At 37.9% G+C, this 24,936-nt stretch overlaps 1 protein-coding gene across 2 annotated transcripts in view; it reads left to right on the plus strand.

The window, feature by feature from the left end:
- TDRD15 (tudor domain containing 15) overlaps positions 1 to 24,936 on the plus strand; it is a 205,903-nt gene that overhangs the window by 177,357 nt on the left and 3,610 nt on the right. For both annotated transcript variants that reach the window (XR_010830659.1, XR_010830661.1), the window contains one exon: positions 24,700 to 24,795. The gene's annotated coding sequence lies outside the window, so the exon portion shown is untranslated. The remainder of the gene's footprint in view (positions 1 to 24,699; positions 24,796 to 24,936) is intronic.

Consider the following 24,936-nt stretch of genomic DNA (forward strand, 5'->3'; position numbering starts at 1 on the left):
GATCTGTCAATATAAAAACATTAAAGTAAAAAATGCAAAAAGCTATCATTGCTGATAATATGGCTTTCCTGAATACTCGCTCTGCAATAATATATTGGAAAAAAGTTATTATGGATTTGGCATAACGCACGAATTAATTAGCTTCCAAAATAAATTTCTGGCCAAGGAGAACACTTGGGGGTTCCAGGCAGAACTGCTCTCTAGAGACTGGCAAAGAAGCTCCCTATATGCTTAACTGGAAACACTTTGCCAAGTCATCTCTGTTTGCCCGTTATTCTCAGGTTGAAAAAGCAGAGCAGGAAAGCTGTCAAAACACAAGCACTTTTATATTTAAGCAAGTCACTTTATTTTAGGGTGAGGCTAGTCAGGGGGAAAGAGTTCATGACCCCATAATAAAAAATCACTAGCAGGAACATGCCTAATTGTTTGTTTGTTTGTTTGTTTGTTTTCCCCTACCCCTACAGTACTGAGTCTCAGTCAGGATGTCACTTTAGAGAATGCTTTTTAAATAAATAAATAAATAAATAAATAAATAAATAAATGAATAAATAAAGGAGGGAGGGAGGGAGTTTGTTTATAGTATGAAAGTTGGTGGTTTTGTTTGTTTGTTCATTTTGTTTTTGTTTTGTTTTTCCACTCAATCTGGAGTATAATCTGTAGGCTGGTCTATTCACCGTTGGTGTTTGAATTATTAGGAATCACAGGAGATATACGAGTTTGCTCTTGATATGATGCACTGGGGGGTTGACTTGGGCAATTTCCATTACTGTTAATGGAGATGATGTTCATAAATTACCCATATATCAGTGCCAAAATGGATGCTGTAGTCTACCAAATGCTAAATGTTCCAGTATCACAAACTCAAACGTGATCTTCTAATATTTTAAGAGTTACTTCTTCTTAAATATACAGAATACGAACAGTTTGTTCATTAATTCTCACTTGGATTTAGTTTCTGTTGGGAGACAGGGTGTTTTTCTGTTTTGGTTTGGTTTTGTTGTTTTGGTTTGGTTTTGCTTTCTTTAGTGAAACTGTTGAAAAATTGCAACATCACATAAGGAACCTCCCTGAATGTCTGAAGGACTCTCTCGCTGCAACTGAACCAGTAAAGGAAAGGGTGCTACTGAGCCTTCCCGGGCACTGCAGTTCAACTGTGCATGCTGTTCAATTGCTGGAAGGGTTTCTGGCATGCTGGAGGCCTTTTCCAAGTAGTTCTCCCAAATTGTGGTCTTGTCTGGGGAGGGGGCATGAGGTGAGGACCATTCTCAAACAGTTGTCTGTCATTTTGTTTTGAAGGCCATGAGATCTTAATAATGACTCAGGCTACTTCTTGACAGCTGAAGAATCTGGAGAATGCTTAACTTTAATAGCATAGATTTAGTCTCTTTCTGTATTGTGATTCGTAGCCTATGTAGTTCCTTAGCTTTGCAAAGCTGGTGTATCCTATTGCCATTAATTGCATATCTTCCTTTGAGAACCTTTCACAGAGGCTGAAAGTGCCTTTCTAGAAGAAATATAAGTGGGAATAAAGCAATAGTTCTTACAGGCTCTTGACTGTGCTGAATCTCCTTGCTCAACCCTAAAATGATCAATTAGTGATAAATATGCTGAGTGAATGAAGTGGGTACTTTTCTATTAGGCATAGAACCGAGCAAAGCAATTTGTTTCAGCCCCTCACCTTAGAGACAAAAAAGGACAGAATTCTGTATAACTGACCTGGATAGACAACCCTTTCTTTAAATAAGTTTCTTGAATTTGTGCTCAGGATTAGCCATAAAGATTATATTTATCATTTGTGTATACTAATAGCCATGATTATTTTCAAATCACTGACCAAGAAATAAATGGTTCTGTGTTACCCTCCGAAGTAATTTTTTCTACACATGGGTCATTTTTGCAAAAATATATGCAGTCTTCTGTCTCACTCACAGCCTCCCTTTAAATCATGTGAAGGTTTGACTACCAGTGATGGTCAGGGCAGTTGTAGTTTCAGACTCAAGGGAATGCAGCAGGTGTTGTTAATGTATTTTTAATGCTTTACTCTCAATGAGGACCAAATATATAAAGATTGCAACCTGCTCTATCTCCAGCAGCTTGAGGATTTTAATTTTAATATTCCTTTTTTACACTTACTGCAGCAAAAGAAACCACACTTCAAAATATTTTTTTCTCTCTCCTTTTTCCTCTTCTGTGGTTCTTCGAAAGGTTAGGTTTGACAATAGGAATATAGTCACAGATACTCTAGGCAACAAATGAGAAATGTTCTTTTGTGACCTTAATGTTGGCAAGTGATAATAACCAGTGAACCATGAAATACTGCTGCAATATTGTTCATGACTTTTCTGTTTTCTAAGATTAATTTTATGTTCTGAAATGAAGTGACAATCATTTATTATTCTGTTTTACATAGCTTCCACCGGGAAGCAAATATGAAAAGCTTAATTTTCTAGTCCACTTGCAGCAGTGTTCCTAGTGAAGAATCAGATATATGCTTAAATATTCCTTGTTTAATGTATACAATATAATCCTTTTGTTTAGGCTTAGTCAGAAACGTCTGGCTTAGAATAGAGCTGGCTAATGTTTAAAAGCGGAAATTACTTTTCTCTCCTAGGGGTTAAATAGTTATAGTACTAATTATTAATACACTACGGGTGTGAACTTTGGAAGAATATTTAATTTTGAGCTACTGTTTTCTGAGAACGTCATACTTTCCTAATGAAACATTTTACCTTTTCACCAAACTATGGTCTGTTCAAAATGCTGCGAACAGGATTTAGCTAACAAAGACTCCTTGCTACCAGCAATTTCTACTCCACAAGTAGATTATAATGGCATTTTCATCAGAGGAAACATATATAGTTCTCAGATCAAACCTAGTTCACCTTTCCATGTACACCATTATCTTTTCCTCCATGGACTGTTGCTAATCAAAAAATTTTAGGGTTTGATAGTGCAAATCTTACTTATCTTCAGTACACATAAATGCTTCTATTGACTTTAGTAATATTGCTGCTCTGGTGTGTAAAGTCAGGAAAAAGAAAAGCCAGGAAAGTCAGGAGAATTTCAAGGTCAATTGTATGGGGGAAAGTAGATAACATTTTTAAAGTCAGTAGGTTTTTCTGTTGCTGTTTTTTGTTTGTTTGTTCTCTTTAAAATATGTGTGGTTAAGCATTAGGATATAATTGCATAATCACAGAACCACACAGAATCATCTAGGTTGGAAGAGACCTCCAAGATCACCTAGACCAACCTCTGACCTAACACTAACAAGTCCTCCACTAAACCATATCACTAAGCCCTAAATTTAAACGTCTTTTAAAGACCTCCAGGGATGGTGACTCAGCCACTTCCCTGAGCAGCCCATTCCAATGCCTAACAACTCTTTCGGTAAAGACATTCTTCCTAATATCCAACCTAAACCTTCCCTGGCACAACTTTAGCCCATTCCCCCTTGTCCTATCACCAGCTATGTGGGAGAACAGACCAATCCCCACCTCGCTACAGCCTCCTTTAATGTACCTGTAAAAAGTGATAAGGCTGCCCCTGAGCCTCCTCTTCTCCAGGCTGAACAATCCCAGCTCCCTCAGCCGCTCCTCATAAGACTTGTTCTCCAGACCCCTCACCAGCTTCGTTGCCCTTCGCTGGACTTGCTGGAGCACCTCCATGTCCTTCTTGTAGTGAGGGGCTCAAAACTGAACACAGTACTCGAGGTGCAGCCTCACCAGAGCTGAGTACAGGGGGACAATCACTTCCCTAGCACTGCTGGCTACACACTGTTTCTTATACAAGCCAGGATGCTGTTGGCCTTCTTGGCCAACTGAGCACACTGCTGGCTCATATTCAGCCGACTGTCAACCAATATTCCCAGGTCCTTCTCTGCCAGGCAGCCTTCTAACCACTCATCTCCCAGCCTGTAGCACTGCTTGGGGTTGTGCCCCAGGTGCAGGACCCGGCACTTGGCCTTGTTGGACTTCATACAGTTGGCCTCAGCCCATCGGTCCAGCCTATCCAGATCCTCCTGCAGAGCCTTCCTACCCTCAAGCAGATCAACACATCCACCTAACTTGGTGTTGTCTGCAAACTTACTGGTGGTGCACTCGATCCCCTCATCCAGATCATTGATAAAGATATTAAAGAGGGCTGGCCCTAGTACTGAGCCCTGCGGGACTCCACTAGTGATCGGCCTCCAACTGGATTTAGCTCCATTCACCATGACTCTTTGGGCCCGGCTCAAATTACACTCAAAATAATCTGCTCCATGAGCTTCCCTGGTACTGAAGTCAAAACTAATAACTAATTAGTCAAAACTAATAACTAATTAAGGGCTTGATTCTTGGAGGAACTGAATACCTATCACTTTCATCAACATTAAATTTCTCATTAAGGTTATTCAAGAAGTTAAACATTGACCAGGGATTGTTTATTTGGAATGAGCTGCATTCAGAATGATACAGGTACCCCTTCTTCTGGAAAACTAAGCAGTTTCCCAGTCTGGGTGCATTAAATTACATGTTGGATCTTTTGTTTAGTCATCTCTATCAAAGTAATCTTGTTTGAAGAGGGGATTGATTCAAAAAGAAATTTACATTTTCAGCACTTTTGAACATCATACCAGAGATAGTATCTGTATCTACCTACAGATCAGGTGCTCGGCATTAACAATTTCCAGCAGGAAAATACTGGTCCATATACACTGTGATTTGGGGACAAAAGACAGGGGATTATTGTTCACCCATTTGGAGCACTATACTACCAGTGTTTCTAGCACTGACTAACATTAACTAGTAGACCAAACTGTCACTAATAATTCTGGAGTTTTGAAGTAAACAGATTAACCAGCCAACCAACTAACCATCACCAACAACAAAACATAAAACCCAAATCCTCTGTGTTAATTCTGATAAGTACCCTAAAATCCAAGGTGATGTCTTGTAGCATGACTCAGTTGTGTTCCAGCTGTTCATACATTGCAAACTGTTGTTTCCTGATTTAACGATAATCCCATTTCTTAAGTGTTCTGATTAGATATTTGTTAAAAGCAAGAGTAAAATGTTAGGTTCACTACTATTAGTTTCCAAAGTCTCAGCTGTTAGGAATTAGATAGGGTGCCACTACCACTAGATGTGCAATAAACAGTGTTTGCGTTAAAAGTCTGAGATTACTTTTGTTCGAGACTGCTTTGCTCATTATAACTCTACTTGAGGAGCCTTCTTGAAGATTCACAGCAAAGCCCAAGCTAAGACTAAATATAAAGCTAGCATCCTAGTGGGATTTAAAACAAATAGAAGATAAAGAACCCTTCTTTTATCTACTGAAATGGCCACAACTTGAAGTGGATAATTTACTGAATTGCATTTCATTTCCTTGTAATATTGTACATGACATACAAGCAAGATTAGGTGCTGGGATTCAGAAGCAAAGAAACAGAAGTCTGTAGGTGCTGAGTGGATATTTATACATTTAAGGAGAGAAAAAAAAATTTCCAGGGAAATTAAAAAAAAAAAAAAGGTCTATATGCTGTTATTAAAAAACAGGCTTTATGGAACAATCATGGATTATGTAATCACAACTTCCAGTTTTATCTAAACAACTCGATTTTCACTAGGTAAGCCACTAAGTCTTCCCTGGCATAGGTGTACAAAACCATGACTAGTAAATGTACGTTCTACATGGAGAATACAGAATTTTGCTCTAAAGTTATTAAAATTGACAAATAGAAATTCTGTGCACAGGACAGTTTTGGGGAGTGAAAGCTCAGTAAGAGAGAAACACTAATTAAAAATAAAGGGAGTTTTGGCTTATCTATCTATATTTTCCAATGTCTATCACTGACTGTGATAGTGTTCTTTTTTTTTTCTGTTTTACAACAATTTATGTTTTCAAGTTTTTTTTTTTTTCCCTCTTGAAAGTTATTGAAAAACATTTGCAAGACAACACAGTCAATGGTTATAACCAACACGGGTTCACGATGGGAAAGTCCTGTTTAACTAACTTAATTTCCTCTTAGGGCACGGTTACCCATCTAGGTGACCAAGGGAAGCCATTTGATGTAATCTTTTTTGATTTCAGCAGAGCTTTTGATACTGTCTCTCACAGTATCTTTCTGGACAAAAAGTCCAGCATACAGCTAGACAAATACACTATACAATGGATGAAAAATTGGCTGGTGGGTTGCGCTCAAGGGGCTATAGCAAGTATGAAATGTTCTGGACACAGGACTTGAATGCATACTAAATAGGTTTGGAGAAGATAAAAAAATTGGAGGAGCTATTGACTCCCTTCAGGATTGAGAGGCCTTGCAGAGAGATCTTGATAGACTAGAAGGCTGGGCAGTCACCAACAATATGAAGTTTAACAAGAGCAAGTGCCAGATTCTGCACTTGAGACAGGGTAATCTTAGATGTATGTACAGATTGGAGGATGAGAGGTTGGAGAGTAGCACTGTGGAAAGGGATCTGGGGGTTCTGGTTGATGGCAAGTTGAACGTGAGTCAGCAGTGGCACTGGCAACCAGGGGGGCCACCTGTACGCTGGGGTGCATCAGGCACAGCATTGCTAGCTGGTCAAGGGAAGGAATTGTCCTGCTCTACTGAGCGATGGTGCGTCCTCATGTCGAGCGCTATGTGAAGTTTTGGTGCCACATTATAAGAAAGATATAAAACTATTAGAGAGTGCCCAAAAGTGGGCAACAAAGACGGTGAAATATCTGGAGGGGAAGTTTTAAGGGGAGCAACTGAAGTCACTTGGTTTGTTCAGCCTAAAGAAGTCTGAGGGGAGGCCTCATCACAGTCTACAGCTCAATGAGGGAGCGTGGAGGCAGAGGAACTGATCTCTTCTCTCTGGTGACCAGTGATATGACCCAAGAGACCAGTATGAAGATTCATTGGGAGAAGTTAAGACTGGATATTAGGAAAAGACTCTTCACTGAGAGGGTGGTCAGGCTCTGGAACAGGCTTCCTAGGGAATTGGTCAAGGCACCAAGCCTGCAGGAGTTCGAGAAGTGTTTGGACAATGCTGACAAACATATGGTTTGATTTTTGGGTGATCCTGTGTGGAGCCAGGAGTTGGATTTGATAATTCTTATGGGTCCCTTACAACTTGGGATATTCTATGATTATATGTTGCAGTTAAGCTCCTAGCTGCTCAGCCTAGAATGTGTGCAGAGTGAAACTAGTAGTTTCCAAGGAAACTTTCGTGTAAAAGTTGAATGAAAGGTGGTTTTGACTCCAAACTTCAACTGCTTAAGTCTTCGGGCAGGTTCTCCAAAGCTTATTGTCCATTAAAGCTCTGTTCTGGGCCCTTTGTCCTTTTCTGGGGGTAGGTCTAGCCCTTAAGTTGTTGAATCATCTGGACACAGTGAAACTTTCATCCTCCAGTGTTGAATAATAGCCACAGACATCTATTATTCTCTGACTCATGTGGATTTCAAGGGGAATTTTGGATGTGCAATCATGTGTAATAACAATCATCAGTTGCAGGGTATTTTCAAAATGCACAGATATCATCTGAGTGCTCGTGGACATCAAATAACAAGATCCTGCATAAGTATATCAAAGAAAAGATAGTACTTATTTGAAAATCCATTTCTTTGTTATTAGTTGTAACCAGCTCTGCACCGTACATACTCCATATGAAGACTCCCATCACCAGTAAACAGAAGATGAAATCTAATTGAAAGATTGATTTCCTGCTCCAATTTTAATGATTCCTGTAGATTTTTTCTTGTATATAAAGAAGTTGCACCTAGACCTGAAAAAGAAGTGAAGTAAAATCAGGAAATTATTACATTTCCTCAGCTGGATATGATTTTTTTTCTTTCTGCTAGGAAGAAAGATGTTATATTTTGCTGGAAATAAACAGATTTCTCTGAGTGGCAAAATGAAACTTGTTTGTCACAGTAGAGGGCAGAGCTGAAGGTCAGAGCAAAAATTCTACTTAGTGTGACACATTTTCATGAACTGAATCATCCCTCTGTGATTGACAAATCTGACACTTGCCAGAAAGGGAGTGAGGGTGAAGGGGTATCAGATTTCCTCATAGTTCTGGGGAGGGGTACGAAGGTAAAAAAAGACTGATAGTATGGGCCTCTACACATGAAATTAACATCACAAAAAAAACAACAAAAAAAAAAAACTAAATAGCACACCCCTAAGTCTGAGCCCTTAGAGGGTCAGGTAGAGGAACAGATGATTTCCAGTGGACTTTAATCACCTGCTGCCCTAGGGATTTCCTCCAATACCTTTTTTTTTTTTTTATGGAAATGCAAAGAAATTAGGAGATGTAAGTTATATGTGAATGGAGGAGAGTCTTTGCCTAATAAAATAAATATATTAAGAAAGGAAGTTGCAGTTAGGTTCACTGACTAATCCAGACTAAAATCTTTCAGCAGAGTGAAATGAACTTCCAGGGTGTCTTGAAATCTCCAAACACTGACTTGAAATATCAGTTTCTTTGTCTTTCATTTCACAGTGAGGCTTTCATCTCTGTTTTTGGTGATTCATCTACCTGCCATGAATTTCTATCCTACCGCTCCAGCCCTTTCTGCAGTGGGCAGAGGAGAAACAGTAGACATCCTCTGTTTCAACATCATTGTTTAGACATTTTTGACATGTCAGTTTCATATGCAAGCTAGAGAAATATGGTCTAGAATAAACAACCAAAATTTTGAGGCAAAGCTGGTTGGAAAACCGTAATCAGAGAGTAGGATTCAGTGTCTTAATGTCTGCAAAGATGGAGACATCAAGATGGGAGAAAATGCAAACAAACTGAAGGACAGAATTAGAATTCAAAATTATCCAAAGCTTACCATGCTTTGGAGTAGAGCTCTGGACTAGGTTATTTGACTTTCCTCCAGCTGTATTTGCTAGGATTCATTTCCAGTTCCTCCTTACCAAGATCTCATCTTTTGCTACTTAGCAGTTACATCCCCTCTTACCACGGGCATCAACTCTAAAGTGTGTAACTTTACCTATTACTATTACTCTGTCCTACACGCTTCTCTGAGGATAGAAAGCTGCATCATATCCTAGGTCTGCTGGTTTCATCACTGTCCTCTCTAATTCCTTCCCACTGTGATTTCTATGAAACATCAGCCTCTGCCAGCCTTGTTTTGATTTCTTTAAGGATATCAAGGAAGAAGAGCTATGTAGTGTTGCAGGGAGAGGTGGCTGTTGATTTTTTTTCCCGTGAGATCCTTTTCTATAGTCATTACTGCTTGGATGAATTTTCCTACTGTATCTTGAGTTCTGCATGTGTAATTCTCTGGAAGAGGAGAGATTAGAGAAGTCTGTGCTTGGGGAGGATTGTTTTCTGTGTTTTTGTTGTTGTTGTTGCTGTTTGTTTGTTTGTTTGTTTTTGAGATACATGTGGCAGCTTTAGGAGTGAAGACCAAAATCTCTTATATCTATATGAGCTCCACACTGTCAGTGGGCTTCAAAGACTCACGTTTTCTACTCCTACAGGGTGTAGATCTTGTTGAACTCAACCCATACATCCCTTTGACTTCAGTGAGGTTTAAATCAGGACAGTGCATTTTTCAGTTTGATTCCTTTCTAGATTCACCTCTAGTTTTTCTTTTTATTCTCAGCTTATTTTTTAATTTTTTTTTTGTCACTGTTGTTTATCATTATTTATGAACCCTAAGAAACAGCAATTTCAGCAAAATAAGACTAACTTCTAAGACTGGGAGCTAGCTGTCTGGTGCAAATTCAGTTGGGAAATATGCTTCTACTGCTGTTCACCACTCTCAAACTCATCCTGTAAATCTTAATAAGGTCTCAAATCTGGCAAGGAGGGATACCCTTGGGAGAGCTTTAATGATTTGACAGTACTAAATGTGTAGAGGACAAGCAGGATGCTTTGTCTCTAGACTTGTAAAATGTAAAGCGTTACCGAGTCTTGTCAAGTTACAGACTTACATACTATAAATAAGGACAACATGGCAATGAAAACAGAGGTGGAGAATCTGGAAACTCTTTATTATCAAGGCAAATATTTCTTTGCACCATTAATCCAAAATTTCACAGAATGACATTAGAACAGGGAAGTCAGAGGATTGCAATAAGGAGATGAAAGGTCAGGACTTTTGTGTTTTATTTACTTGTATTTCGGTTTTGCAGGGACAAGGATCAACTTATTCACCATGAAAGAGTTTCAGAATTGCTCATATATCAGAGATTATGTTTCTTTCTCCACTTGTCAACTTACTTTCTCAAACATACATAACAATATAATCTGAGTGCTTCCCTGGTGCATCATACCTTTTCATTACAACTTTTTTTTTTTTTTTTTTTTTTTTAGGATGATTTGATAAGGACTTTGTTTTGGCATCATTTAGCCTTTTTATCAAGATAGAGTTCTGCATGTTTCTCAGACAACTTCTCTTTACAACGCTGCTTCCTCATTGCAGTTTTGATAGCCATAAAATAGAATTTTCTAAAATTGGAGAACAAGCTGATATGCTTCATCCAGCAGAGCTGCAGGCTATTTTTCATGATTGCACATATATTTTGTTGATTGTGATGAAGCCAAAAGATTTTTAAATAGAAAAAAAAAAATTGGGGGGAGGAGGGGGAACAATAGCCTCTTGCTTTCTATAGCCTTGCAGAAGCTTCTGAAGGATATTAAAGATGAAGGTGTCTTACAAAATTATTATTTTTCTGAGTTATGCCCAGGTGGGTGAGTATTTTTCTTCTACTGTGCATTTGCTTTGATATTTTCTCTCTTTTTTTAAAATTGTTGATAATATATTTATATCACACAGTATGGAACATGTTGACGTATATGACTATTTTTGTATATTCGAATTATTTATTAAAGAAAATTATTTAATTGTAGCTACTTCTAGAGAAGCTTATTAAACAGCACCTGCCATTCAGATCTCTCCTGTTATAATGGCTCACCAAGACAGGAACTTGTATGTCACTGTATATAAGAAGAAGGTCAGGTACAAAAGGGTAAAGAAGTATATTAAGCAAACTAGAAGTAGAATAAACAAAATAATAGAGATCTTTTGGCTTTCAAGACAAGGACATTTCTATTTGTTAAAGGGATGGACGCCTTTATTTGTACTTCATTTCCTTTGGATTATCATTTCAATTGATATGCAAAGATCCTACAAACAGCTGTGGAACTGCTGTTCCTCAATGTTCTTGTAGTTCCTCTGAGATGGTAGAAGTTTGGTAGAAGTCTACAAGATTGTGTCCAGGCTGCAAGAGAACTCCAGCAGGAACTATACATCCTTTTTTCCCCTGTGATTCAGACAAGAACGTTATCAAAGGACAGAATACAACTTCCACATCTTATTCCACCAAGTAACTCATTTTCCCCAGCTTCCATTTGTTACTGTTATTATATAGCAAAAATATTTCCCATTGCCTCTGGCCTTCAAGAGAAAATTATGCAAGGTATTAACAGTGGGTCCTGCAGAAGGATCCAAGGAAGATATGGGGAAGTTTGAATCTCTAGTGAATTATTTTTTTTTAATAGATCTCATTTACAAGGCATAGCCCTCAACATTAATAAGAATCAGCTTTTAAAGTGACCCCATTAAATGTAATTAAATTCAATAATTATTTTTTTTGGGGGGGGGGGGGGGGAATAAAAAGATATGTTTGAATTAGTTCCCTGCCAAGCGTGAAATAAATAGAAACAAGTTCACTTTTATTCTTCCTAGGAGCGTTCACAAATGTAAGTCAGTTAATCCACTTTCAAGTCACATTTTTTTTAAGTCAGGCTCATTTTCCTGATTGCCCTTATTTAGACAGGTCTTTGGAAATGGGCTCCAGTTGCAAAGCTCAGGTTAGGATGTGAATGTAAATTAGTGAACTTTAAGCCTGCTGTTGGGATCCTGCCTGGGTCAGGCCAACGTAGCTTTGCCCAGTTAACCTCTTTTACCCTTAAGCAGCAGTTCCTTTAACATCATTTTACTGTTATTAATGCTGCTACTTCCTGTAACTTTTCAAGCAAAGAGACATTGGGCTCTTGTGAGGTAAAGCCCAGCAGTGACTAATAGCAGGGCTAGTGGCACTGCTGCTGAGGAAAATAGCAGTGACAGCAAGAAACACAGATAAAATTGACTCTGAGCCTCTGACATGGTAAAGATTAGTTTCCAATGAAAATTACTCCCTTGTGTAAACCAGCAGCAAGACCGTCAAGGGGATCCTGCCACCAGCATCCCCCTCATGGAAAGAGAAACCAAAAAAACAGTCAGGATTTTAGAAATTGAAGCTAATAGTCTGCCTTCCCCTTCCAGAGGTTCAGATCTGGCATTTGAAATCCTTATTTTCACTGCACCTGCCACTTCCTGCAAATTCACATCACCAGGGGCAGAAGCACCTTGCAAATACATCCTCTGGAAACACCTGTCTGGTCTTTGACCTAAGACATCACTTTATGTGCTCTCAGCCCCAGTTCAACCTTCTTTCTGGATGTGCTTGTGCTCCAGCACCAAGGGTAGGGTTTTCCAAGAGAAGAGATGATTTGATACAATCCTAGAGGAAAGAAGTCCCAGGACATATGTGAAAGAGAGAGTCTAAGGTTTATTGTACAAGGAATTGCATGGAGACAGGCAAGAAATAACATGAGAATCCTGCCTGGCTTACGAGAGAAGAAAGATGTATGGTACCAGGGGATATTGTCTCCCATGAGAAACAAAGCGAGGAATACTGCTGCTGTGGGTCTCTGTATTTTTGCTCGGGAAGGGGTTTTAATTCCCATTTTCTGGACTACAATAAATCAATTTCAAAAAGGGAACTTCAGACCAAAGTGGTGACGCTGTTCTTTCCAGGGTAAATGTGGGCTGAGCTTAGAAGGTGACGTCTTGCAGTGCTGTGCTGCTGCAGTGCAACCAGTTCTTCTGACCAAGTATAAAGTTATCAAACAAACCACCAGAGTCACACCATAACAATGACCATTTCTCCTCATTTAGATATAAAAGGGACTGACACTGCAGGCAAGATGACTCACAGTGCCTACACCTAACTCTGGAGACTTGCCAAGATCTAACCAACTCCAGAGCTTACTATGAGCACAAGAATAGCAATGGTGACTCCTGTGAGAGGACTCAAGGGAACGGCATGAAGCTGCTTGAGGGGAGGTTCAGCCTGGATATCAGGAAAAGGTTCTTCACCAAGGGAGTGCTCAAGCACTGGAACAGGCTCCCCAGTGAGGTGGTCAGAGCACCGAGCCAGCCAGAGTTCAAGAAGTGTTTTCAACAACACTCTGAGACACATGGTCTGATTTTTGGGTAGTCCTGTGTGGATGCAGGAGTTGGACTTGATGGTCCTTGTGGGTCCCTTCCAACATGGGATATTCTGTCATTCTCGGCTTCTTTGTGTGAACAGACATTCATAAACTTACATATGGATTATCTGCCTGCATGATTGTAGCCCAGTGGGCTAAAACTATGGGAAAATCCACAGTGTGTATCTGTGTTTGTTGTAATACACTGAGTGAACATATGGATGGGCTCTACTGGTGTCGTATTTCTTAAGCTCTGTTTGGTGATAGATACAGGCTGGACCTGTACTGTCAGAGAGTCATAGAATCATAGAATAATTTAGGTTGGAAAAGACCTTCAAGATCATCAAATCCAACCACCACTACATCCCTTAGTGCCACATCCGTTCATCTCTTAAATACCTCCAGGGATGGTGACTCCACCACTTCCCTGGGCAGCCCATTCCAATGTGTGACCACTCTCTCTGTGAAATGTCACTGCAATCACTCCTATGTTTCATTTCATTATTTGAGACCAGTATCAAATGCTCCTATTTGATAAGTATCTTTATTTGCCCTAAGTTTCCCTGTTCATGCTTCTAAGCCTGAAAAAATGATGTGGAACTGCATGGGATATAAGATTATTATGAGTTGAGTATGTAAAGTCTGGGGTAGAGTTGAGAGTCTGAATGATTTATAATCAGTAATTAGTTCCTGTTCTGACGACCTAGAAGCTGAAACTTTTAAAAAATAAATCAGCATGATGTTGCTGATACATTTTGATGCTAATATGAAATGCCATTCAGGCTTAAAATGCAAAACACAATAGGATTTTAAAAACTTGTCCAAACATCTTTGTATTGCAATAATATACCTAGTTGCTTTCAGGGGGAGAATGAATGTGGTTTACTCTCCGGAGCCTACAGCATGGCCTAATCAAGTTGAATGAGTTACATAAATAGTACAGATACATAAAATGTAGGCATGGATACAGATGCATTACCTGCTTGTTCTCAGAGGCTAGGTAGCTGGGTTTTGACACCGATCTTTAAAAACGTTTTCTCAGGCAACAGTCTAATTACATGCATTTTATTCAGCTCATTGGTGGATTTACTATTAAATTTCATATTCCTTTCATACAGCCTCAGAATTCCTGCTTATCTCACTATCCGTTATATAATGACATGAAGACAAGTTTGCTTTTGCTGTTAACTGTTTGCTTCACTGGATTTAGCCCTTTGAATTTCATACTGTGAGTTACAGAAATTATGTGAGCAGAAGCGGTTTTAAAAAATATGTGGACAAAAAGACAAAACATTAACACAGTGATAAAAAGAAGATGTAAAGCAAAGATAAAGGAAATCTCAAGAGGTTGTCTTAGCTAAAATGACGTAAAATAGGTTGGAAATTGCATCATAAATTTAATCTATAAGAAAGACATTAAGAGTTTCTTCTTGCATTGGGAAATCACAAAGTTTCCTGGTATTTCATACAGTGGTTAAACTTCAACAGATTTGAAAGCAAGATTTGGATAGAAGGGCCAGGTTTTTTTAAATAAGTTCTGAAATTGAGGATGGTCTTGTGCTTTAGTTATTAAATCATCAGTGCTCAGTGTAGCTTCTGTTCCAGCTCTGTCATATATTTCCTCCATAGAAGTCATTTAATATCTTCCCGCTTCTGTTTTTCATCTTTAGGACAAAGAAAAAATGTCTCATTTCTTACCCCTTTTTGAAAGTCTCATTTATCTATGTTACAAACTCTTCAAGCAAGGAGTATCTTTGACTATCAGTTTTATAATGCACAATGCCTACCTGCGGTAGAGCCTAGACATGCTACTACAATAATAAAAATAGTCATAGAAATGGCAAGAGTGAACTTCACTAATCGAAGACTGGGGTCTCGTGATTTCATCTCTGCATGTGATGTTAACATGAAGATTTAATTGTTGTGTGAAGTTCTTATATACTCTTGAGGGAGTGAACAATCTATTAAACCAGTATCTGCCTAAAAGATTCCTCAGGATGTATGTGTAAAATTTCCATATTTTTTGGAGGAAATCTGAAAAGTCTCTGTTCCCCCAAAGACTCAAAAATCAGAATAAATTTGAAGTAATTCCCCAAATACAATTTTCCAGGTCTCACAAATATACACATCCTATTTTCTGAGCCACTGTTTCAGTTCAGAGTACAGCTTCTCTCTTATTTCACAAGTTGCAACCAAGGCTCTCTTCTCTTTCTTACCTTACTTGGGGAGGAAGTCTAGGGCACACAGAGAAACCATAATGAATAACATATTTCTTTCCCTTTTTCTCTCCAAAAGGATTTATAGCTCAGTACCATTCCTTTCAGAAGGCAGCTGTATTTGCCTTTTTCTAGACCATATACACTTGTTTTGCACTTCTTGGAGTGGTTTCCACAGGGAAATTAAATGATACTTTTCGTGGCAATAGTTTTGTGAAAATTTATACATGTACATATGTGTACATATCTATGCAATTGGTATAAAATAAATCCAACATCTTTTTTTGCATCAGCTATGATACTAATCAGATGCAGGTATTAAGCTGGTTGCTGTTTGTTTGCCATTTTAACTTCGATCTGTGAGAATAAACCCATAATGGTAGCTATTACTCCTTCCTTATTCAGTGATTTAGTGCCTCAGGAAATGCTTGTTCAAGAAATTGGTTTTTTAGCTACCTGGACGTGATGATATCTTGGAACAAGACATCACTGGAGACATTATTTCCCGTGTGTTGAAAATCAGTAACTAAACCAAATAATTTAGTTGAAATATGGGAGAAGTTAAGGATAAACAATGGTATTTTTATTACTGAAATCACTGCAATATGCAGTCTTGTTCTCCTTTAGTCTAACACTGTGTGATGAAGGAGGATACAGATATAAAAAACTGACTGTGAAGTCTCAGGCTGTGGTAGGGAAGGTAAGGGTATTTTGCATTTGGCAGCTCTCATATCCAGGATCTAATACTTTGGGGAAAAAAAAAAATATCTAATATGTATATTCTACCAAAAAGGAACACCATTTCAGAGGAAGGCTGGAAGGCTTTCTCTTGCCCACCCCCCCCCCAATCCTTTTCCTTAGGACAGGCCCACTTGCTTAAACAGATCTCAAAAAAAAAACTATTAAGGTTTTCCTATTCCTTAACTTTTTATACTTAAAAAAATATCATTTTCAATACTTCTCCAAAGGGTTAATGGCTCTTTCATTCTGGCTTTAGAGTGCTGATGTTTCTTTGATAAAACAAAAAAGATTAATTTTACAACCAGGAAATGAAAGTCTTTACTGAATGTAAATGCAAATTTTAAGTAGGGAGTTAATATTCAACTCTTAAGAAGAAATCATTTACCTATTGTAAGTGAAGGACTCTACGAGGAGCCACATAGGGCATAGTTCAAATCCCAGTACATAACCTTCTGAAATACATGTTTCATACAAATTGACACTCCGAGAATCCATCTTTAAGTACTTAGTAAGAGAACAATATGTGAACCTCACTCTTGATGGAAAACAGGCACGATGAGATCCAATTAACTTTGGGGTGATGGTAGTTTTGGCTTACTGGGATTGAGGGACGGTAAGATAACAGTAAAAGAATAAAAACTGTGTGAATGACTCTCAGAGGAGATTTTGGCTTATCGTTTAGAGGATTTGAGCAGAAAGAAAAGGAAAATACATAGCGTTACTATGACCATTATTCAATACCACTATCAGCATAGGAATTCCCTTTCAATCTTTTTGAAGGAGTTCCAATTCTTCTTTAAAGCTGGTTTCACATGAGAGAGAAGGAGGTCCGGGACATGATCTCTAGAAAGATGTGCACATAATTTCAGGAATAAAAAGGGCATTTGAGCACTTACCATAAGCATGGCCATGTGTTGCATTGTCAGCATAGTTAACTGCATCTGGAATTACAAGAATTGTAATGTAATTACAAGAATGCCCAGTTGCCCTACACACATATGTAGGACGTGTATACTTGTATACCTCCATGAAAGAACATCCACGAAGTCTATACCTGTGTGAGTGATTCAGAGTTCTTGTCTTGTTTCACCTTTAGGACTTTTTTGTTGTATTAACAACAAGATTAGTGTCCTAACTCACTTGCATCTATATAGAAAATACAAACTTTTTTTTCCAAAGAGTGGCAAACATCAGCTTGTATATAAAACTATCTGATAAGCTGTCTTATTGTCATAATCCTTCATTTTTTTTGGCCTTCGTTTCTGTCCTAGTCATTTGTTCTTTCAAATTAGATCAGATGTTCTTGAACCATTTTTCTTCCAGATTTGTCTAGTTCTTGTTTAACAGACCTGTATTGAAAAAGTAAAGCTGAACTTGAATGACACAGGTTTTTACCTAACAAAGTTTCTCAGAAAAGTTACACAAGAACTGAGATCATTTGCACAAACTATGGATTTTCTCTCTGAATTTATACAACTGTATACTAGTCCATTCCAATAACTCAGATGTGTGAACACTAAGTTGTGAAGCAGACAATCGAGATCTCATAGAGGCAAAAATGAGAATCTCTAACAGTGTTTCTGAGGTGTTAAAAAGAGATTTTCGTTGATAGCATACATGTTGTTCCACAGATAAAGTGTTGATATCTCTTCACTTGTACTTAGAGTTTGTAGTTTTAAACCCCTGCCCTTCCTGTCTTCAAGCTAGGCTTTGTTGTAAACTCACATAGAAAAAAAAAAATCAGATTCACAGTCCTAACCATGCATCACTGCACTCAAAGATTTGCATGTTCTGAACTATGCACAGATACTCAATGCTGGATATTTGTGTGCCAATCCATTAACTGTATGCAAAACTGTGAGCCTATAGGCTCTTTTTGTCATTGTAAAATGGATTCTGGAACCATATAGAGGTAGGAACCAGGAATTATTTTTATTAATAGAACAGAATGTATGATCTTTGTATGATTACTAGATATCTTCAAGTTTTTCCCCAAATCTTCTCCAGATACCTCTAGATATGTCTGTTACTGACAGATGATTCAGGGGTCCTTTCACATAGATCACTTTTACAGTGTTGGGCCTAACGTGGAAGCTCAGAGCATCCCACTGATATTTTTCCATGTGTCAAATCATTCCTTCCTCCATTCAGTTTGTTTTCTGTGACCTTGCCGTTTTCTAAAAATACTGCACACTCTAGCTGCTCAGAGCAAAATCCTGTTCCCAGTGGAGTCAATTTTTGGCCTTTTTAATAGGCTGTTGTAGGAAACTGTATCAAAGGCTTCCAGGAGGTCCCCATAAACTATTTTAACTGGTTCTCCTTTATTCACTCTTTTGTTATTACAATAAAACAATTCTAGCATATCTAGGACAAGACTTACTTTTCCACAAATTGTTCTGCTTAATCCCTGCTAACTGCTGTTCATGTGTGCAGTTTAGTTCCTCTATCTTTAATTAGCTTTTCAGCTATTTTACCTGGTACTGAAGCAAATCTATTCTGACTGCTTTTCCTAGAATCTGTTCCTTTCTCAGACTAGGTATCTCATTTACTACTTCTCAGTCTTCCACAAAATAGCTAATCTTAATGAGCTTATGGTTAGTTTCTCACAAGACAATGCTTTGTGTTTATTTCAGCTATTTCCTACCCCCTGGAGAGACTTAATCTTCAGTTACATCTAAATGAAGATAAATGTGACTGATTAAATTGGCAATTAATGTTCTTTATAGAAATTATTTTTCAAGTGTTTGAAAAATACACTGGGTTAAAAACCCAGATTCTGGTTCTGCTTTGAGATGTCAAAGGTCTCTGTGGTAAAACAGTATGGTCTAGTGTCTAAATCCAGACTCCGACCCAGAGGCTTAGGTGGACTCTACTAGCACTTTCTATATGATATCTGGCAAGTCACTTTATCTTCCCATGTCTCCTTTCCCTTAGAAGTATCATAATAATTACCTTATTGAATAATACACTTTCAGACTCTTTGGTTAGATGTGTTAACATGGACCCCCTGTTTCTTTCTTCTGGATGGCTTATTGGTGCTCAGAGCGGCTGTTCCAGCAAGAGAGGAGAGTTTGAACTGTACCATATCTTACTTATATTGGTATTTTATGAGTTGAGTACAAACCTAATCTAGACTTTCACATTAGTGTAAACATGGAGTCATTACTTTCTAGATATTGGAGATGAACAAGGATTTCATTTGTATAACTCATATGAAAATTTTCCCCTCAACATCATTTCTTAGTGTATTAACTCTGCTTCAGATAGCTGAATAAAACATTTCCTTCTTATATGAAGCAAGTCCTGTAGGTCCTATAAATCCTAAATTGACAAAAACAGGAACCATCCATTGTGATAATGAAAAAAATCACAGACAATAATTCAAATTCATAGTTTCTTCTGAAGGTTTGAAGAAGATGAAAACAACAAAGGTACATGTTTTGTCTGTGAGAATTTTTTCAGTGGGTCATAGGGAGAAGTGCCAGCAATTTTTAGTTATAAAGACTGTCAGACAAATAAACATCAATAAGTAAATTTAGAAAGAGCTCTGAAGACAAAAAGCTAGCCTTACAGAATCTGCCTTTACTACTTACTATCTAACATTTTTATGTACTCTAGAGTGAAGATTTAAATAGAGAGTTAAAAACCTATATAAATACTCCCCAAAACTCTTCTTTTTATATAAAGCACCTTTCCATCCTCATAGCATAAACAAGATTTTACATGCATACCTTCTGTGCTTGCTTTGCTAAAGATTTGCTTGTATTTTATTTGAATGTTAAGTGTGTTTGTTCCTGCTTTTTCCCCTGTGAGTTCTAATGATTTTTATTTTCTCAGTACAGTGCATATAATAGTATCTTGGTCTAATGAAACCAGCAGAGGGTTGAGCTACTGAAATGTCTGTACGGTAGCTCTAACTGCAGCTTGCTTAGGAAGGTCATTTTTGTAGTGTAATTGTGGATCACCAGATGGCACTCTCGCAGACAGTATATCAAGTCAGAACCCTTTTTGTAAAAAGGGAAAAGAATAAATAACTCTCTTTACACTTTTGCTTTGGCTAATCTCACAAGGTCACACCATTCTGTTGCCATCTTTTTGATACTGTCTCACAAATTTATTTTCCAGTTTCCAGTCAGGCTCTCTGTTCAAATCCAGTAAGTATTCTACGTATATGTACATCTATGGCTTTCACATCTCCTCCTCTCTTCCCATTACATGAAACTTAACATTGTCCAAATTAAATGCAAAGTTCTTTTTTGCCTCTAGTTCTCAATGTCATCATGCTTCCTTCCCACATTTTATAGAAGTGAGAAAGTTGGACTTTTTTTATTTCCTTCCCTCCTCATTTTTCGTTGTTCTTGGTTCCTCTCTGGACCAAAACAAAAACTTACATCAGGTTGAGTTTTGAGTAGCAAAACCTCTTCACTTACTTTTCTAAAGCAGAATTCAGTGCAACAGGAATGTAGTGTGATGGGATGATGGCAAAAGAAGGCAAGTAATGTCAGAGTTAACAAATGCACCTCACTAAAACACAGCTTGGAACTGTAGTTTCTTGTTTAGCAGGAGGTAATATCCAACTAGAGGTACTGTCTGATACAGTCAGACACTGTACAATCATCATACTGTCAGAGGCACTCTCATCAGTCCATCTACATATTTTGGGTGTATTACTCCTACACTCTGCACACTGTTACAGTGGTTCCTGTTCAGTGACCTCAGATGCCCGTATCTCTCCACAAATATGCCTGCGCTGTTCTTCCAATATTTTCCTCCATTTGTAGAAAAGGCTTTGGTTGGCCACTTCTCTCTGTCAGTCTGTCAGTCCTGACCTCTGCTTTGACAGGTCCTCTCTGCAGTGATAAATTTCCCCCATTAAGAGTTACTGCAGAGCCTGCAATTCCATATAATAGTATGCAAACAACAAGCTACCTTATACAGCATTCTCTGAGCCATTTCCCCTTCAATGGCCATTTCCCTACATTTTCAGAGCAATGCATGTAATTTAGTCTGCGTGACTCCTATCAACTGCAAAGAGCTAAATCCTCACCTAAATCTTTGAAAATTTAGGGGTACCTTACCAAGTCTTAGATTATGTATCACTCTAATCAGCCTTATAAATCTGATTACTCATCTTTCAAATAAATAATGATGGGTTTTGCCTGAAGCTTTTACTGTTTCTCAATCTGTATCTATCAACTGAGATTTTATGTGCACTCAACAATTGTTATTCTGTTGTTAGGAATTCTGTTATTGCTGACTGCAATAACATTCATTCAAATGATATGGATATAAAAGATTCTTTGCTTCTCTCACAGAGCAGTTAAATTATAAGACAGCATTAGTTAAAAACCAGCGTCACTATTATGAGAAGTTGTGTATCCAATTTTTCTCATTCTTATTCTGAACAGGTTCTGGAAATGTTTCAGGTTTAAGTTAAAATAACATTTCCAAAATTGATGAGGCAATGGAACAGAACTTCACTGTCCTCACCTAAAAGCTACATTAATGCCAAAAATTAGAAGTTGTCTGAGTCAGAAAATGAATTGAAATCTTTTTTTTTTTTTTTTCAAAATTACCAGATTTCAGTTCATTCAAATTAAGCTGTTCTACTTTTAACTGCTATATATGTCCGAAGCTGAGATATATGAAAGAATCTGTGAGGGTCTGAATATATCTGTACTTAGACATGCCTATCAGATCACGAGCAAAGTCATGTTTGTGATGTTTTTATTTTTATATTCACACACAAGAATATCTACCTACCTGGTATTGTTATTAAAATACATTGCTATGACAGTAACATCATTTTATTATTATTTGTAAAGTCATTTGTCTGCTTTAGATTACAATCTACTGCTGTTTAGTAAGTGGAACAGAATTCACCCTTTGTCAGTTTAGAGCTTGAATCCAAAATACTACAAGTCTGTAAACTTCCTGGTACTGGTACAAATATATTTGTGCAGCACCTGACTCACTGGGCATGGGAGACAATGTTGTTAACACGAAGATTAAGTGAAAATTACAGTAAAACACTCAGAGTGGCATGTGTGAAAGTCACCAAGGAAAAGTTTGAAATAGAGACCATTTTAATGGTGTACCTAGATCTGGTAATCATTAGAACTCCTTGTGCCTCTGATAGTCCATCTCATCCAACCAGCATCATATTTTTTTAGAGAAAAGATGCTTTATACTAGGTGTATTGTCAGACTCTGGGTTAACTGAGAACAGTTACTAGCAGCACACATAGAATTCATGATGAGGTGCAGAGCTAGTGACAGTCTTGACTGTGGCCTTTATGTGTTGTAAGTATAAATATTATAATTATAAAAGAGGAAGACAGTGAGAATCTTTGTATTTACAAGGAACTCCAAATCACACTGGTAGATAGAGGATCTGCAAAGCAACACACCACTACTGAGGTTAGGGGGAAGCAGGCACTAAATCAGTGGTGCAGCATTGTTCTATAGTGCATGATATTGTTGGAAGCATGAAACTCTTACATAAAATGTAAACTGGGTGCCTGGAGACCTGTTATTAATAAAGACCAACATCCATTTCTTTGAGATATCAGAGGCATTGACTCTAGCAGCCTGGGTAAAATCCAAACTGGCAAATACTTATCAGAGGCATACAAAGCATTCATAATGAAATGCAAAGCTGGTAGCAATTCAATTTTGGGGGTATTTTATTACAGACATCAATATGAGCTTATCTGAGTGGAGTAAGTACACATACTTTCAAGTAAAATTAGACATCATATCCCAAGAAGGTGGAAGAAACATCACGTCTGTCTGCCTTGCTAAGTGAAAGTGATCACATTTAATAGATAAGTCTTTTATATTAAAAGGATGTGAAAACGCATGTTCATATAGATGTTTGGATTGGAATGATGTATTTTCCCTGAAATGCTTAAAAAGAAAAATATGCAAATTTAGGCAAGATAGAGAAGGTATTGGGGAAAAGCACAATTAAAAAATAGGAGAATCTCTCTTTTACTATTTAATTAGATTTCACACATCTCTACAAGCTACAATATTCTCCATATAACATCCCTCAACAAAATACAATTTCTCTAAATTCTTCCATTACTTTCAGGGAAAACTATGTATTGGGGCCATCCAAAATGATTTAGATGTCCAGATGAGCCATAATCTAAGGCGGTCTATTTCTCCAACAACCTAAGCCCAGTCACCTGCATATGCTCGGAAATAAACTAAATAACAGCTAGATATTTAACTGAGACTTAAAAGCCATCAATAATCAGGAATCGAGGAAAGGGAGGCTCCACTAAAATTCCCAAGAAATATCATACTAAACCTAAGCAGTACATTTTTATTTTATTTTATTTTGTTTCTGTACAGATGACAGTCGCTATTCAGGTTTAGGAAATCACACATTTCAGGCTCACCTTAGGCTGAGCTGATACAGGCCCACAGCTTACTTTTCCAGGAGACAATCCTAACCTCAGTAGATAAGGCTCTTATGCTGGATTAAATGCAAGATTTCTAGAATCAGGGAGTCCAAAAGTGAGGACCCTAACTACAAAATCCTATGAGATGATGAACTCACAGAAACTTGTTCCCAATAAAAGAAAATCTTTTCAGTTCAGTTCTTTCATCTCTGACAAATATTACCCAGCCTTTCTCTGACCTTCATCACAGATGTAATTTGTTAACATTTATAGCAAGGCAGATGGGTCTGCCAGTCTTTCATAGAAACTTTGTCATTCTGCATTTTGCAAGGGCTGAAAGGCTTTTGGAAATTAGAAATGTCACCTACAACGTCAAGCTGAGTTAAATGTCCTTTCCTGTTCATTCTCACTTACCCACTTAGCCTTAGAGCTTTTACTATCTGCTGCCCTTCTGCAGCTGCAGTGGTGCTCATGTTGACAGGAAGAAGTGACAAGATGCATAGGCATGGAAGCCAATGAGGTTCTGAAGGCAAACAGAAGATCAGCATTTGAACTGACAGCAGCAAGAGCTTTGAAATAAGCTGGTTAACTGAAGAGTTTCAAGGGAGGAAAATCTATGTGTGTAGGGAATATGCTGAAATGGTTGTGCTGCCAACAGTCTGAATAGTCCAGGGCCGTAAATGAAATTTATGAGTCATTGAACATCTCAGGTGAGTTCTGGTGATTTGCTGAAAAACACAGCTGTTCTGTATTTGGGTGCTTTAGGCACAGTACTCCCACTCAGCACTAGCTGTCTGCATTGTCTTTCTAGTATCTCTCTGATTGCCCTTAAGGTTAACAAATTCATGACTAGTGATATGGTTGCAAATACAACTGCAATCCTCAGGCTGTGAATGAGGTCAGGATTCCAGATATGCATTAGTAATAGAGTTAGTGATAAATCTAAATGAAGAAAGGCAGACAAAGAAGCATTTTTATATGTATTTTATTAATGAAATGTTGAGATAAGAGAGTAAGTCTAGGTCTCTACTATGTTTTAAACATAGAGCTCTTGCAAGCCCGCATTCTAACTTTGTTTTGAAACTCTCAGAATGAGTCTGTGACCATGAGTGGACAATGAGCAAACTTGTCAACACGGGAAGACAGAAAGCTTAGCCCTGCATTATCCTTCAGGACAAGCTGGAAGGTAAATATTTCCCCTGTATGTGTGAGTCTAGTATGTCAGAATTATTTCCATTGTCGTCATATGCTATGGTTTCTGAAGAGGTTAGGAATTATCCCAAATGGGCTGTCATTCTAGAATATGATATTGTATCTAGTCTCAGTC

Source organism: Anser cygnoides, chromosome 3 (genome assembly GCF_040182565.1).
Source record: "Anser cygnoides isolate HZ-2024a breed goose chromosome 3, Taihu_goose_T2T_genome, whole genome shotgun sequence".
NCBI classification, from domain to species: Eukaryota; Metazoa; Chordata; class Aves; order Anseriformes; family Anatidae; genus Anser; species Anser cygnoides.